This window comes from Ambystoma mexicanum, chromosome 12 (assembly GCF_040938575.1).
Source record: "Ambystoma mexicanum isolate Mex_15411 chromosome 12, UKY_AmexF1_1, whole genome shotgun sequence".
In the NCBI taxonomy this organism is placed as follows: domain Eukaryota; kingdom Metazoa; phylum Chordata; class Amphibia; order Caudata; family Ambystomatidae; genus Ambystoma; species Ambystoma mexicanum.
The window spans coordinates 679,750,634-679,767,787 of record NC_090936.1 but is presented as its reverse complement, the minus strand read 5'-3'; the positions used below and the strand labels follow the sequence as shown (position 1 = coordinate 679,767,787).

The 17,154-nt window shown below is 47.0% G+C and overlaps 1 protein-coding gene across 8 annotated transcripts in view; it reads right to left on the bottom strand.

Annotated features, from left to right (window-relative positions):
• The window catches only part of KIF21A (kinesin family member 21A), a 2,335,619-nt gene that overhangs the window by 963,732 nt on the left and 1,354,733 nt on the right, over positions 1-17,154 (bottom strand). The window lies entirely within an intron of this gene.

The window sequence follows — 17,154 nt, the reverse complement described above, 5'->3', positions numbered from 1 at the left end:
TCAACCACAGAGACCGTGACATTTTACTCTGTGTGGCAAGGGAAAAGAAGACCCTGCAGTGGGGATCAGCGACCATACGTCTGTTCACAGACTTCAGTAAACAGGTGCAAGATCAAAGAAAGACCTTCCAAAATGCTAAAAATAACCTGAGAAAGAAGGATATCCAGTGCTCAATGATGTTCCCTGCCAAGCTCAAGGTGGTGCACAATGGGAGGGTCTCATTCTTCACTTCTCCTGAAGTGGCAGAGTGATTTGCTATGGATCTCGCCAATCCAAGGGTCTCTTCTCAAAGATCCCACTGATACACGCTCAGTAGCAACAATGCTTTAATCCATTTAATATACAAGCAGCGCACTGCTGCCGCAGTCGCTCACATGCTGCTTAATCCTTGAGATGCCCATCATTGGATATAGAATAGTATGCAACAAACATGGCAACGAGCCTCCCGACACAAGGAGGCGCAACAGCTGCTGGCACCCCTCACATCCAGTGGCAGAGTAGATCTGTTTGGGGTAGATGTTCGGAATGGTTAGGGAGTGGGGCGGGATTGTACGGCTGGTATGTTGGAGTTTCTGGCAAGGGGAGGAGGGAGGGACGTGAGGGTCACTGTTTAAGTTCTGTTAAGTTAAGGGGAATGGAAGGTTGGGAAGCAGGGATTCATTCTTCCTAAGGCACATGGTAAACCAAACATTTGAGACTTGCTAGGTATAGCTTACACATTTGGATACCAAGGGCACCAAGACTATGCCCCCCGTTACAAACTCCTGTCCAGAAGTAGCATGACGAATACACAAGGTGGGAGGAATCTCACAGGCGGTGACATCACCCTGCTAACGTGGAACATACAGGGGTTCACTAATGGAGAAAAAACATGCTTGATCACGAATTACACTAGAAACCATAACGTGAACATTCTGTGTCTCCAGGAAACCCACTTGGGGGAAGAACATAAGCTACCCAAACTCGGCGGATGGGGCATTCATAATATGGTTCACCGTACACCACACACTCCCGGGGGTGGTAATATACGTACATCGTTCCTTGGAGTTTAAACTCCACGATTGGATAGTGGACACAGAAAGCTGGTTCATCCTGGTGGCCGGGGAAATAGCAGGGTGGTCTGTTCTCCTTATCAATATATAGCCCCAACTTTGACTGGCCAGACTTCTTTCAAAACTGTGCAGATCATCTTTCCAGAACTATGAGATGGTGTGGGCTGGGCACTTCAATATGGCCCTCTCACTAGACATGGACAGATCCTCATTCACCCAGACCACCCTTACACGGGCTGCCCAGAAATGGAAGTCCATTGCAGCAGACCACACCCTTGTCGACTACTTGCGTCCCTTTCACCCCACTAGCTGGGATTACACCTTCTACTCCGGGATCCATGGTAGCTCCTCTAGAATTGTTTATATCCAATTGTCCCCGGAGCTGGCCCGCGTAACCCATAGAGCACAGATCCTTCCTCGAACTCTATCCGATCATTCCCCGGTGTTAGTACAGCTTACAAGCCTTAACAACCCACCTAGACAGCTCCACTGGAGGTTCAGAGCTCGAGCACTGGAAGACACTGTCTTTCGTAAAGAAATCTGCCGAGTTCTTCCAAATAAACATGGGCTTCATCCCAGATTCTAAGGTGGTATAGGAAACCTTTAAGGTATATATCTGGGGCTGTTGCATGTCCAAAAAAGGGGGGGGGGAGGTCTTGAAATGCATCTGCAGGTCCATATCGATACTGGAACGTGAAATTAAAAAGTTGGAGATCCAGCAGGCCCAGCAGGACTCCCCAGAGGTGCAGGAACGATTGGGGGAAGTGAGGGAAGAAATTCATACCCTGATGGCCAGAGAGGAGTGCTTCTTGGGAGACCCAATAGTGACAGCAACGTATGGAGAGGGTGATTGCCCCAGCAGGACACTAGCATGGGCAATCGGGCAAGAGCAGCGACTGGATCCTATAGTTGAGGTGGGCAACAGGGAATACACCAGGGACAATGGGAGGATCAATGAGACATTCCGGGAATTCTATTCAAGGTTATACACCCCCAGACCACAGCTGGCCATGACATAATCACTCAGCAAAACGACCCCTCCGTACCCTCTCGGACGAGGAATTCCTCAAAGTGATTTGCTCCCTCCCAAACGGTAAGGCCCCTGGGACCGATAGGTTCACAGTCGAGCTATATAAGGCCTTCCCCTGAGCTGCTTATTCCCCACCTGTGCAGTATGTTTGAGGCGGCCAGTATAGTAGGCACACTGCCAGACTCCACCAGGACAGCCCTGGTGACAGTACTACTTCAACCCGAAAAAGACCCCAGCAAGTGCTCTTCCTATAGGCCCCGTTCCTTGATAAACACAGATAAACAAGATCCTAGCCAAGTTCTTGGCGGATAGACTCCTCCCTCTCATGCCCAGCCTGGTCCTTCCTGACCAGGCAGGGTTTATCCCCGGCCGCTCTACACAAAATAAGCTACAGAGACTATTTGCGTTGATGCACAACGTGAACCCAGAAATCCCAATGGTGCTTGCTGCCCTAGACGCTGAAAAGGCATTTCGACTCAGTCGAATGGCCGTTCTTGTTTGAGGTCCTCTGCCTGGTGGGCCTGGGTACCACTTTTTCACTTTTTTACAATGAGTGCCTACTATACACAGCTCCAAGGGCGCTGGTGTACACCAACCGTATACTGTCAGAGGCAATATTCCTGTCACGTGGCACCAGACAGGGCTGCCCCTTCTCCCCTAAACTATTCGCACTGGCAAACGAACCAGTAGCATGCGCACTGCACGATTTCCATGCTCACAGAGGAGTGAGAATTCACTTGCATAATTCCATAGTCCCCATAAATGCGGACGACATGTTGATATACGTCAAACACCCAAAAATGAATTTAAACCCTGTGGTGGAGGAAATAACAGAATTCAGGGCACTCTCAGGTCTGCAGATCAACTGGTCTAAGTCGGAGGCTCTCCCACTTAGCACCTGCGTTACCCAACAAGATATCGGGACGCCTTTGCCTGGCGCCCACAGGGGATTCGCTACCTGGGCATCCGGGTGTCCACATCCCCAGGTACATTATATGAGGAGAAGAACTATGTGGCGGTTCTGGTAGGTCTGGAGCACAAAGTAGATCTGTGGATACACCTACCCATCTCCCAGGCAGCCAGGATCTCGCGGTCCAAGATGGCGGTTCTGCCTAAATTACTATACATATGTAACAATGTCCCGATATGGCCACACGCAAGATTCTGGGCTCGGCTCAGAAGCATGATGAATAGGCTGATATAGGCTGGTGGGCAGCCCTGGGTATCAATCGACACAATGTGTCGCCCTTGTCCACAGGGTGGGCTGGATGTACCTGACCTCCCTCTGTATTCCCCGATAGTACAGGGCCGATACGCTGTTTGGTGGTGGACCCCTACGGGCGACCTACGAAACATCCTATTAGAGAAGGCGACACTAAAGCTCAAAGACGTGAAGGGACTGCTGTCTTGCACACAGGAAAAGCACTTTAAGTCAGAAATGCAACCCCTGGAGGTCACACTCAAGGCATGGGATAGCTTGGCACAGTGGGTCATCTTGGGGCAGTGATATTTTCCCCTTATGGCCATTTATCACATTAGGAGGTATCCCACTCACTCACAAGGACATTTTCCGACAACACTTTGCAGGTACATCTCATGGGAAGAACTGAAGGAAAAGGGAGAATGGACCCCCCCATAACAATGCTCTTGTATTATCAACTACGCAAGGTATTACGATCCAGGTGGCTGGATTTTCCAATTGCCCCCACAATCTACCCATAATGTCGTATGCCACTGCACCTCCATCCACGGGCAAGTTGGTCTCCTCTTTATATAAAATAGTTTGGTCACACAGAACCACCCAGGCGAATCCTTGCAGGGACGAATGGGAGGACAATCTGGGGAAGACACTGACCAAAGATCTATGGGACATAATATGTACACAAACAAGTACCATATCCATGAATAATAGGTTCCACCTGATACATTTTCAATTTCTACATCAAATGTATAACTCCCCACAAATGTATAACTCGCCTGAATAAGCTCTATCCAGATAGGTCCCCGAATTGCGAAAGATGTGGTCGGACCCCGGCAGATTTCCATCACGTGGCATGGTTATGCCCCCAAGTACAGTCCCTTTGGAACAAAATTGCTGAGGCAGTCTCCAAGATGTGGAGCACCCACGTACTGCAATCTCCAGAAATGTGGCTGTTGGCTCTGGTAGAGGCAGGCACCCGCAGTGAGAAACGTCTCATATGAATGGCCTCCGTAGTGGCTAGATAACTTATCGCCAAAACATGTGGGGGCAAATAGAGCCCCCAGCTTTCAGGAATGGCTCAATACCATGTCAAGGTGGGAGAAACACAATATAACCAGACGCTCCAATTCAGTGGCAGACCCAAGAACTACTGGCCCCCATTCCAAATATACATTGCTAAGAGAGCAGATGCCACAGCACTGCCCACCCCACAAGATTAGACTTGGTGGTGACTGTCCCGCTTTCCCCCCTTTATGGCTCAGAACTCAGAATGTCGATGAAATGATCTATGGCCATTTAGTAAATGTTATGTGTGCTAGCTGGGCACCTATATGCTGCAAGACGGCCCATATCAATAGGGTTGATTTATACCATCTTGGACAGTTGACCGCCCCGATACACCCTGATTTCTGATGTACCTGCATAATCTCGAAATATCCAAAAAAGGTTTGGAAGGAAGGGTGGGGGTGCTGGGGGGGGCGGAGATTCAGGGCACACAGCCCTTGTTCATGATTACTGCTGGTTTGTAATGTAAAAATGCTAATAAAAACAGTAAAAAAAAAGACTTAGAGTGCAGGCCTATTTGAAAAGGAAAGGGATACACGTAGCATTATTGCAAGAAACGCATTTACCTGCAGACCGACAGACTGTGATTGGTAAGAAATGGCGAGGGGAGAATGTACGGTTCCACTTACTCAAGGTATACGAGGGGTGTACCAATATTGATTGCAATGAATCAAAAAATAGGGCTCCTGGTGTGGAACCTATTCTACCCAGGAGGGTTAACTAGGAAAACAAAAGATACAAATGAATAGGTCCAAGGGTGCTAGGCTCAGAACAACGCCTCCACATGTATTATCAAACTCTGCATTGCTAAGGAAGGAATCACTCTTCAATAGTATGTTATAAAGATAAATCTCATTTTTTTATATCAGGTTGTATGCAAAAAGGCATAAATCCAACATTTATCGAAATTAAGACATCAAAATGGTTTGCTAAAACAGAACGATTAGACAAAAAAATAGAAAGATATTTACAACACAGTGCAAAAAAACATTTTTTGGGACAATCTCCAAATTGTGTGTGTGTGGAACAAACCCGACTCCTATTAGGGTTTGCCAAGAAATTCACATATTACAGTATACATATTCAAGTCAATATTGATTGCACCAGCAGTCCCCTTCAGGTTGTTGGAGCCTAAGCGCGATGATGAGGGCAGGATGGTGCCGATACATGGGTTCATTGAAAATAGGGAGTTCCAGGGCGCCATGTAGATATGGGGTGGGGGGATTTTAATTGCACGCTGAATCCCTTGGTAGACAGGTTGGATAACAAATACTGCAGGCCCTCCCCTTCTGCGAGAGCCCTTGACGCTACACTGAGAAACCTTGGACTAGCGGATATATGGAGGAGGCTTCACAAGATGTAAAAGGTTACTCATACTATGATGCACCTTCTTGGGTATACACTCGCCTAGACTACCTGTTTACAGGGAAGGACACAGTTGGGGAGTTTGTAACAGCAGACTATAAGGCCAGAGTCCTTTAAGATCATGCTCCACTGATTGCCACCTGGCGGCGATCCTTCTCTAGGCTACCTACCCCGAATGGTGTCTCTGGGCTGAAACCCTGCAGGACAGAATATTTAGGGATTATTTTGAGGAGAGAATAGAGGAATATTTTGAATCAAACACGGATAGCGTCACGGAAGGCAGCACTTTGTGGGACACGTTCAAGACGGTTGTGAGGGGAGCAGCAATTAGCAAGATGGGGGGCATAGGAGGGAAATAGTGGAGGCCCTGGAGGGATCGGACATGGAAATTGAGCGGCTTGAAGGAAATTGGGAAACAGTGGAGGAAAATGAGGGGCACCTATTAGCTATGCGACAAAAATGCATCAGAGAATGGGAGCGCCTAAACAAATTTGATTATGTACGGTACACCCAGAGAGCGCACGCAGAGGGAGATAAGATAGGCAGGCTGCTGGCGTGGTTATTCAGCAGAGAGGAACCAAGGGAAATGAGATGCGCCATACGAGATGCAGGAGGGAATGTCATGACTACTCAACATGAGATAAATTAAGTGTTCTCCAGGTATGAGACACTGTATTGTGCAGGACTGGCAGTCAAGGAAGGGTAAATATCATAAGCTCTGGCTGAGATGGAACTGTCCCGACTAGACTAAGCAAGGAGCAGACCTTCCGGACTCCCCGCTCACGGTGGATGAGATCCCGACGGTCATACAGTCATTACAAACAGGCAAAACTCCTGGGCTGGACTGCCTATCGGAATAATTTTATAAACCTTACACCGCGGAATTCGCACCAAAGCCCCTTGACATTTACAAGGATTTATGGGAGGTGGGCCAGCTTCCTCGGAGCATGCAAGAGTCCATGATTGTACCAATACTTAAACCAGGTAAACCTCCTACCGCTGTCCGCGATTAATCAGGATTACAAGATACTTATTGCCTTACTAGCAAATAGACTAAAAGGGATGACTGGGGATCTAGTACACGCCAATCAGACTGGGTATGTGCCAAATAGCAGCACTGCTTGGAATTTCCGGTGTCTGCACCACGTGATGGATGGCGCTAGATGCCTTGGGATTGACTGCGAAGTGGGATCTCTGGATGCAATTAAAAAGTTTGATTGTGTTAAATGGGACTGGTTGCATGAAGCACTAAAGCAATCGGAATAGGGAGAGGATTCTGTAGATGGCTGCAGGTGCTGTAAACAAAACTCCAGGTCAGAGTGCAGATGGGAAGACAGATATCTGGGGTGTGGGAGCTGTGCAGGGGCACTAAACAGGGCTGAGCGCTGTCCCAGATGCTATTCATCCTCGCCCTGTGCTTGGTTGCGCATGGACTATGAAGAGGCAGGGATAATGGTGGGTGGAGTGCAGCACTTAATCTAGATGTAGGCAGATGACATGTTGGTTTACGTACACTCACCGGCTGAGAACCTACCGCACATTCTAAACTTGATAGACCGGTATGGAGGGCTCTCTGGCATCCGTGTAAGTAGGAAGAAGACCTGCCTGATTCCACTCGCAACCCTTGTTGGACTGAGCCAAGACAGTCTGCCTGACCTGGGGCCAAAGTGGCAAGTGGAATCTTTTCAGGACTGTAAGGGAGGCATGGGATCACAAGTATGACACTGAGACAAGAGGTCAAATTTCAAAACCTTTATTCAATTTTCAGGGTTTGGAAAAACTCTTGTTTTGCCCTATAACTATGATGCGAGTAGTCTCTACCATCAAATAATAAAGAAAACAGTCCTAGTAAGTCTCTGTCAAATCAAAATGGCCTATACTATTAAAACTAAGGCCTGCTCTATCTTTTATACAAAAAGTATGTAAAGGAAAATCAGTGTTATAACAAAGGATCAAGATGGCCAAGTCAGTTCTCCTCCCCACGTTGGACAGCACACGGATGTCGAATACTTTCACTGTAGACCCCTGCAGGACCACTTTGACTTTCCCTTCAGCAAACACTCTTATGTTATTTGCCCCAGTGTCTCTTGGTTTTGGTAGTTCAGTACCATAAGCACAAAAGTTTAAGAGAAATATTTTTTCTTCAAGCATTCACCTTTTCACATTTTGTGGAGACTATCAAGTGTGCTACTTCCTTTTGCTGGACCACTCCGCTACTCTGTATCACTGGCTTCACAGTTATCAGCCACTTAAAAGTTCATCACTGGTTCGCTTTTTTTCACGTCTCATCAGCATGTGTGGAACCTTCACTCGTAAGATACACTGTTGTGGCTTCAATCTATCCTTGACACAAACCAGCCTTTCATGTCTTTCACCAACTCACTGGTTGTGTGTGTTCCTTTCTAGTCTTTGCGGTTTTGATCCAAGAGTCAAGGTTAATACCACAGGCTTGGTCTCGCCTCCCCAACTCTTGTCTTTCACCCTGAGGGTCGCTGGCGTCCTTGAAAGACAATGCAGGTTTCTTCTTGTGTGCGATTCGGGTTTCTCTGTGTCTCCTTCACGGCTTCCCAGAGGCAACGACCTCCTGCAGGGCACGTCAGATTTTCTTTACCCTTTGCTCTATTCCCTTGATGGGTTGATCTGCTCCAGTAGGTTCGCTTTCACCCCCGAAGTTCTGCTCCTTCGCGTGTTTCACCTTGCTCAGAGTGTCTATCTATGTTCCACCCTTTATCCTTGTGGGGAGAGCTAATGGGTATCAGATGTACGTTATTAATGTCTGACGCAATTAGCAGGACATGTCCAATGAGATGTTTGGTTGCGAGTCTGTCTTTCCCCAGAGCGTACTGTCTGTGTGAAAGTGTGCTTGTAGGAAAGGGGGGGGCGGAGTTGAAGTTTCAAGATACAAGATATCCTACCTGGTAGGATGGGGCATGGGTACGGGAAAAGGAAATACCGTTTATCACCATTGGTTCCCTCACACCCACTCCCGGGGATCCCTCATACAGGTGATCCTCCCAAACTGGTCTACCCCCAGGAACTGGATCCAAAAGCGATACTGGTGTCCTGGCCACCTGGATGACAAGTTTCTGAGGACTAGCGGATGAGACACCCTTTGGTTTCCCACAGTACTTAGGGATAAATATCAGGCATGATTGGGCCGCAGCCCACAAACATAACATGCAGAGGGTCCTGGAGGGAGTGTCACTCAATGTCTTTTAGCAACGACTGCCCCTGTCGGTGATAGGCAGAGCTGCCATTCTTAAAATGGTGGTCTTACCCCGCCTGCTATACCACTTAATTAATATCCCCAATGACTTCCCCAGGATGATTTTCGCAGATTTAGAGGGTAGCGGCAGGTGTAGGATTGCGCTAAGGGCTTTGCAGGGAGATCAGGATCAAGGTGGAATACAGCTGCCCAATTTTGAGCTGTATTACCTGGCCAGACAGCTAGTTTGTGACCAGCTGGCTGGCAGAGGAGGCTACCATAGACTCCAGGCTCCTGCAACAAATGATAGGACGGTACTTCCTGAAAGATGTCCTGTGGGTGACAGACCTGGACGTCAACTCGGCACCCTGGGTCCTACAATTGGGCCGGACGATATGGAAACTGGTGGGCGTCGGGGACCCATACTCCCCGAACATCCCGTTAGTAGGTTTTGCAGGGAGAGGGCAGTGTCCTGCATTACAGATGAGAAGGAACTGAGAGATTCATGGAATAGCCACAACAGGAGATTTGCAGGTAGATGGGAAGCTTGCAGACTTTGGAACGTTAATGGAAAGCACCACCATACAAAGGGGACAGTTTTTGATGTACCAGACCCTGGTCAAGAACATTCAAATTCGATTCACAAACTTTCCAGGTGGCATAGAGGAGAATTGGGTGCTAGAAACGCTGTACGATATAGCTGAGGGTGGACACAAGGTCTCCAGACTATATGACTCATTGTTGTCTGCACACAGCACATCATAACTTGGAGTGCGCGAGAAGTGGGAGAGCGGATGTTGGGAGAATGTTTGCGGATGCAGAATGGCTGTGTTCATTGGTATACACTACAAGTGTCAAGAAATTCCAGCCTCAAGCTTATCCAGCTGTATGTATTACAAAGAGCCTACCAGACCCCCCCAACAGAATTTCGAAATTTAAGTCTTGAATTGCCCCAGATGCAAACAAACCGCAGGCTTTTTCCATACGTTCCGGTCCTGCCCAGTCATTGGCAGAAGGTGGCGACCAGCGCCGTTAGTGGTGGGATACAGATGCATGCTTTGCCCATCAAAGCATGATGGTTGAGCCCAGATCCTAGGAGTGGGAAGCATGCCAGACACCTCACCAGTATGAAAGACCTTATTTGCATATTAGATAAGTGGAGGATCACTATGGCCTGGAAATCACCTGAGGGACCCAGAATTGAAGCTTGGCGAGCAGACTTAGGGAGATGGGCACTTGCTGAATCTGCTGCCTGGAGTAGGGCAGCGCAATGCGGGGCAAGTGAAGGGAGTGTGGATGTGAATGCTTGGGATGCATTGCTAGAGATGCCATTGGATGCGCTTCCCTCCGTAGGACAATGGTTGTAATAATGTATAATGGGAGGAGTGCGGACCAGCCACAGGCATGGTATGGGGATGGATTAAATGGGAGAAGGGACCTGTCTGGGACAAATGGCTGGGACGCCAGCTTCAGGAACACCCGATAGACAGCAGATGTGACCTTTGGCCACGGAGGACGAAGGGGGGGCCCTAATACTGCACAGCGTCGGCCTTCACGGGATGGCAGCGTGCTCGACTACTGATGGCAGCTGACGGCCTGCAAGCTGCGTGGGGCAAAGGATACTCTATAGAACCTGTGGAGAGGGGGTTGGCAAATGAGGGGGGAAGGGATTTATAGTCATAAGTGGGCTGCTTTGAGAGCAAGTCAAACTGTGCCCAGTGGGATGTAACCTGCTTTAAAGCATGTGGCTTTGTGTTTTTTTTATTAAAAGGCCAATAAAGTGTTGTTTTAAAAAAATAGAATACTAAAAAATTACCCAACCCTATGGGATAGAATTAGGAAAGATTTAACACGATGGTCAGGAACAATGCTTTCCTGGGCGCTGGGACTTACTACTTTGAAGATGAATGTCCTACCCAGGCTATTATTTCTATTTCAAGCCCTGCCGATTGAAGTCCCGGCATCATTTTTTGACGAAGTAAAGAAAGTGTTCAGTAACTTCCTTTTCTGTAAGCCTGCCCTCACAACATACAATTCAATGTTAGGGTGGAGCACATACTTTCAGTCCTTCACGGTCCAAGGAAAATTGACTCACCAGGAAAAACATATTTACATTAACGTGCTGGAACTACAAGCAAGAATAGCAAGAATTGCTCAGCTTCCAGGACCTTATTGTGGGCAGAAGTGTCCCAATCAAGACAGACAATACTACTGCCATGATTTAAGTAAACAAGCAAGGGGTGGGGGTGCTTGACACACTCCCTAACATGATCAGTGTTTGCACATCAGTCTGCCATTGGTGCATCAAACGAAAGATCAAGATACAGGCACAGCAATTTCTAGGGGTAGACAATGGCCTGGCGGACAGCAGGCATGTTGCTCAGGGACAGAAGTGGGAACAGAACACAGTCAAACAAATCTTCCACAACTGGGGCACTTCAGACGCACTGTAAAAAGCAAGAAACCCCAACAACAAAATCGAAAAGCTCGAGGTTGGGAGATAGATATCAAAGCCCTGATGCAATCCACAGAGACCCAGAAACGCAGCCAACTACAAGCGATGGCCCAAATACACTCCCCTCCACCAGAGGGTTTGAGAGAGTCCGATGACGCGCAAATCCGAAAAATCAGACCTGCTAGCGATGCTGCAGGAGCTAAAAACGGACATCAAACATAGCGGTGGAAGTCACATACAGCACATATAGGACACTTAAGGGGGCGGATAGGCTGAACAGCACGAGGGTAGGCACGTTATTACAAACCAAAAATGACTGATTTAACTTTTGTAACTTTAAACATCCAGGGGCTCAATTCCCCAATTAAAGGAAATCCATAAGTGGCCATGCAGGCTTCAGTGGTATAGGTGCAGGAAACACACTTGCTCCCGGAAGATGAGCACAGACTAAGGCATAGGGCCTTTCCCATGCAATATTCCACCTCTAGCGGGACTAAAAAAAGGGGAGTGGAAATTCTGTGGCTTAGGGATTCAGTTATCAGAAGCAATTTATTAAAAGGGACCCGGAGGGCCGCTACCTGGTTTTGGGAGGGGTGCTGATGGGCAAACAGGTTACAAAGGTGGCGATCTATACCCTCAACGAGAGACAAGATCGCTTCTTGTTGGGGCTGCTGCCCAAAATTGCAAAGTGGGGCGTGGGGCAGATCTTGATAGGGGGCGATCTCAACGGCGTAATGGAAGCCGCAATGGACAAAACCCTCCGAGCTACCCCTAACGACAACATGTACAGACAGGCCCTAGCCAGATTCATCAGGGAGCTACACCTAATAGAAACATGGCAATTCTTTCGCCCACAGGAAAGAGAATACACCCACTATTCAGCAGTGCACAGGGGCTACTCTAAGATCGATATGGTACTCATCTCAGATACCCTGGTCCCACAAATCACAGGATTAGAAATCCGGGTGCGGTGCTCATCAGACCATGCACCAGTCTCCCTATAGATGGAGCTGCTTACTCCGCGGCAGCAGGCCCGTAAGCCATGGCGTCTAAACAAGGTAATCCTAAAGGATCTAGCTCGTAAGGCAGATATAGAACAGGCCTTGAGGAATTACTTTCAGGAAAATGTCACAGGTGGTCGACTGGGCCACTATCTTGGATGCTAGCAAAGCGGTGGTATGGGACGAGTTTATTGCGCACACAGCAAACTATGTTAAAAGAAAGGAGAGAGTGAGGCGGGAACTGGAGGCCAAAATAACAAAGGCTGAGGCGGAGCATAAAGATAAGGGCTCACAGAAAATGTGGCGGGAACTTAAAAAAAAACTAGAGTGGCCCTAGAGACACATCTGGCAGAGGAAGCTGCACAACTCCCCCTACAAACTAAACAGTCTTACTATATAAATGGGGACAAGGCTAACCGATTCCTTGTGGCCAAATGAAGACCGCAGAAAACCCGGAACCACATTGCCCAACTTAAACACCAGGGAGGGGACCTAGGGAGAAGGGAGAAAGAGATAGTGGAAGTCATGTATTCATACTACACCGACAACCTGAAGGTGGAAGACCTGGAGAGAGAAGCACAGGTAGCGTTCCTGGGCCATGTGACCCTGCCACAGATCACTGAGTCGGACAGAAAAATGTTGGAAGTGCCCATATCCGAGGAAGAAGTGGGGGAGGTCATAGAAGCGTTGAAGGAACATAAATCCCCAGGCCCAGACGGGCCAAGTAATGCGTACTATAAAACATTTAGGTCCACCCTGGTGGGCCCCTTAACAAAATTATTTAAATCGCATACGGGACATGGGGCAGGCCTTGGGGGATATGGGCCCAGCTACTATGGTACTACTGTTAAAACCGGTCAGGGGCCCTTCAGAATGTGCCAGCTATCGCCCTATCTCGTTACTGAACACGTGTTAGAATGGGAAAGCCGCCACCCTCTGAAATGGGAACAGAAATCTATACAATATCTGGGAGTACATCTAACACCCACCTACAAGAGACTAAACGGGGCTAATATCCCAGACCTGCTGAAAACACCGATTGGAGATCTCAAACAATGGGACATGCAGGAGCTATTATGGCTCGCACGAATAACAGCAGTTAAAATGACCCTCCTCCCCAGGTTCCTGTAAGTGATTGGGGCTCTTCCAATGCGCATCCCATGCCCAGCAATTACAAATTTACAAAAAGAAGTTATGTCTTTCATCTGGAGAAAGAAAAAACTAGGGTCCCCAGGAAAGTTTTATTTCGACCACAAGCACTGGGTGGCCTGGGGGTACCAAAACTCCGCAGGTATCTATGGACAGCCGAGGTAGCACCCATGTTGCAATGGGCACCCAGAGAAAACCAAAATCGTTGGGCGACCCTGAAAAGGGAGGCAACTAAGACACCCCTAGAAAGTCTGGGACTCCTCTCAGCGTGGCATAGAGGTAAAGGAGGCACACTACTAGAAACAACCAAGGCCACCCTATGGTACTGGGATAAAGTACTATGGGGAAAAGGGATACAAATAGGGGGAGGCCCTCTTACGCCAATGGCCCATAATCCAGGCTTCACACCAGGAATGCAACCTGACTTCTGGACACACTGGGGAGCAGGGGAGGAGGCCCTGGCACTGGGGGAACTCTATGCAGAGGGGTCACCCTTAACATATGAAGGCTGTATGGATATATTTGACATTCCCGAGAGGGAACGCTTCCACTACATCCAAATTAGACATTGGATCACGAACACAAAGGTCTGGGAGGGAGCAACTCGGAACCCAATAGGGCTTGAACTCACTGTAAAAGAGGGAAGGTTGGAAAAAGGAGTGTCGGACTGTACCGGCTGTTGGGGGTGGCGGAACCGGAGGAAACTATCGTAGATGCAGAAATGGGAACTAGATGTGGGGAAACAAATTTCGGGGGAGGCATGGACCCGCATATGGCAGCGCACCGCCAAAAGCTCCAAATGTGTTTCAATTAAAGAAGCAGCATACAAACTTTGTCTGAGGTGGTACATGACGCCACAACAAATGCACTCCATTAACCCAGACTACCCCCTGTCATGTTGGAGGGATTGCGGGCAACCCGGGGACCTAATCCACGTGTGGTGGACCTGCCCAGTGGCAGAGACTTACTAGAAGGAGATTTTGAGCCATATCAAGGAGATAGTGGGGACACAACTGCCTTTTGACCCGGTGGTAGTTTTACTGGGCGAAGCAGTTGAAGGGAGCTATGCGAATACAGGGAATAAGGCTAGACTTGCCACCCACATTCTGAGCGCGGCCTTAATCACTTTGTTAGAGTTACAACAGTTAAAATTCATGAGTCTATGGAACACAATGATGGGAGCGGACGGGGGGGATGAGGACAAAACTATTGTTTGCTGCTCCCATACATATGTCTCAAAATGATGCTCCTGAGAAATAAAGTTTGAAGAAAAAAAAAAGCAAGAAAACCCAATACCAGAGCTTGCTACTTAAGTGGGAAAGCAGTATTACTTGGTGCAAAACGCACAAGGCTAACCTTATAGCATTCTTCCCTCCTGATATAGTAGCTGATATTACTTTGCCTTTCAGATTCAAGTTTAGTCTACAATTCACTCAGAGACCACTTGGCTGAGTCTGAAGATTAACACTACCTGCCAGCATGCGGTTTCTTGGTGGAAGGCAGTAGGGAAAGCTTTTATGGAAGTTGTCAAAAGCATATTCTCAGCAGTTACTAACAACTCCTTGACGGTATCTTAACATTGTGTTGCATAGGCTCATGACTCCACCCTACTTATAAGGCTGCATTCCTGATAGCCATCACTTCTATAAGAAGGGTGAGTGAGCTGCCGGCACTCTCTCTAGCTATATACAAAGAAAGTGGCCCTCATGATTCATTCGTAATTCTCACCCAAGTACATTTCAAAATCTCATGTAAATCAATCAAATGAACTACCAGCTATCTTTCAAAGCCCTCTGGAAAGTGGTGACAAAGCTTTAGGTTCCCCTGATGCATGCCTCTTCAATAGTGTCCGCAATGACGTTGTCCATCACATCGTGGCAAATCTCTCATGATAATTACAGAAACTTCATTTCCCAAGGAAGTTGAGGGATGTATGCCATCTCAACAGTACAAAGCTTACATGCTTCAGCCGTACACGTACAGCACTTAAGGTGAGGTCGCTGCTACTTCGGCTGTAGATCATTACACCAATAATGTTGCTGCACAATTTCAACGCTCAAACTCAAAGTAGCTGGAACCCGATTTACAGGATTCATGCCTTTCTCATGGTCAGCTTAATGTGGCTTGCTCAAGAGTTGGAAACAAACACAATTTATTCACAGTAGCTCCTACAGGAAAGACCAGCAATATTGTCTACAGAGAAGCATTGGTTCAGTTAATTAAATACATTTCAAACTAGGACCGAAGTAGAAATTACCATGCAAAGCACATGCACATCAGCTAGTAGCCTATATCTTTAAAATAGGTACTTGCTCCAAGACACGTGAATATGAATGCCCCTAATATTGCCCTTTTACTTTGGAGGTAAACAATTTGAAAACATACGGGACTGACAACTAAGTGGGAGGATATTCCCAAATGTGAGTCTAAAAGATTCAAAAACCTCGGAAATACATTTCCACTAAAGTGTCTCTGCTTCATGAAGGCTACATAAGCATTCAACAGGGTATGGAATAACTGTGGGGATGCACCCTGCGCTCTATGTCTTCAGAGTACAGTGCGACTCTCTAGATCATTAATCTATCAGCTAAATAAAGGTGGGGAATGCCACCCCTAACAGATTGCATTGCTTATTTTAAATGTTTCGTTCATTACCCCATTTGGACCATAACTAACTGCTGCAGTTACATTAGCAAACAATGTCTAAAGAAGGCTTGAAGAAGCTGCATCCATTCCCAAACTAGCCAATATTGTTAACAGCAATACTTTATCTACTTCATCATAAAAAGTATTTTAACGTGTGCCCTTCTGTCATCTGACTAACTTTTCAAGTATACATTTCAAACTTGACCATCATTTATATCATTATCACCAGTGCTTGTTGGAACCCAAATTGGAGAACCAATAGGATATCCTCATCTGACATCCAATTTTGAATCCTTGTCAGAGACATACCCAACATTTTATGGAGCAGTGTAAAAGAGTTATTGTGCAATATGCATTCATTTTAGTGTTGTCCCCTTTCTTGCATACAAGGACAATATTAGTACAGGACACACAAGTGAGAACCTGGCCTGTAACAAAATTACAAGTGCTAGCTATGGGTCCTAAACCTCAAGGTTATCCTTGTATAAATCCAATAGGAATAGGCACTACAGCTTCATTCAATGCTTTGGATGCTCAAACATGAGTCCTCTACAGGAGATTATCAGTACTCACCACAGGACTACTCTTCTGGGTTGATGGTTTCTTCCCAGAACCTGTAAAATGTGCCTTTTCAAGCATTGCTCTGATTATATTTCTGGGAGTCTCTGCAAATGCAAAATCTTTTCATACACGATCAAAGACGATTTTAAGAGTCTACAGCTAAATTGCCAGAGAGTTATCCATTACACCACTTTAAAATTGTGTAGACTAAAGAATAATAATTCAAAGAAGTATCAAATTTGTTGATTCTGCTCTGACACTATAAGTCTGTGTCAACATCTACAAAGTTTGGTGGATGCATAATTCACTTTAAAAATAGTATCAAAATAATGTGCCTAATTATTTTCGGAAAGCAGTAAACGCTCTTGGAAGGCTTTTTGCCACTCCAACTGCAAACTTAAAATGAAACTGATACGGCATTGGA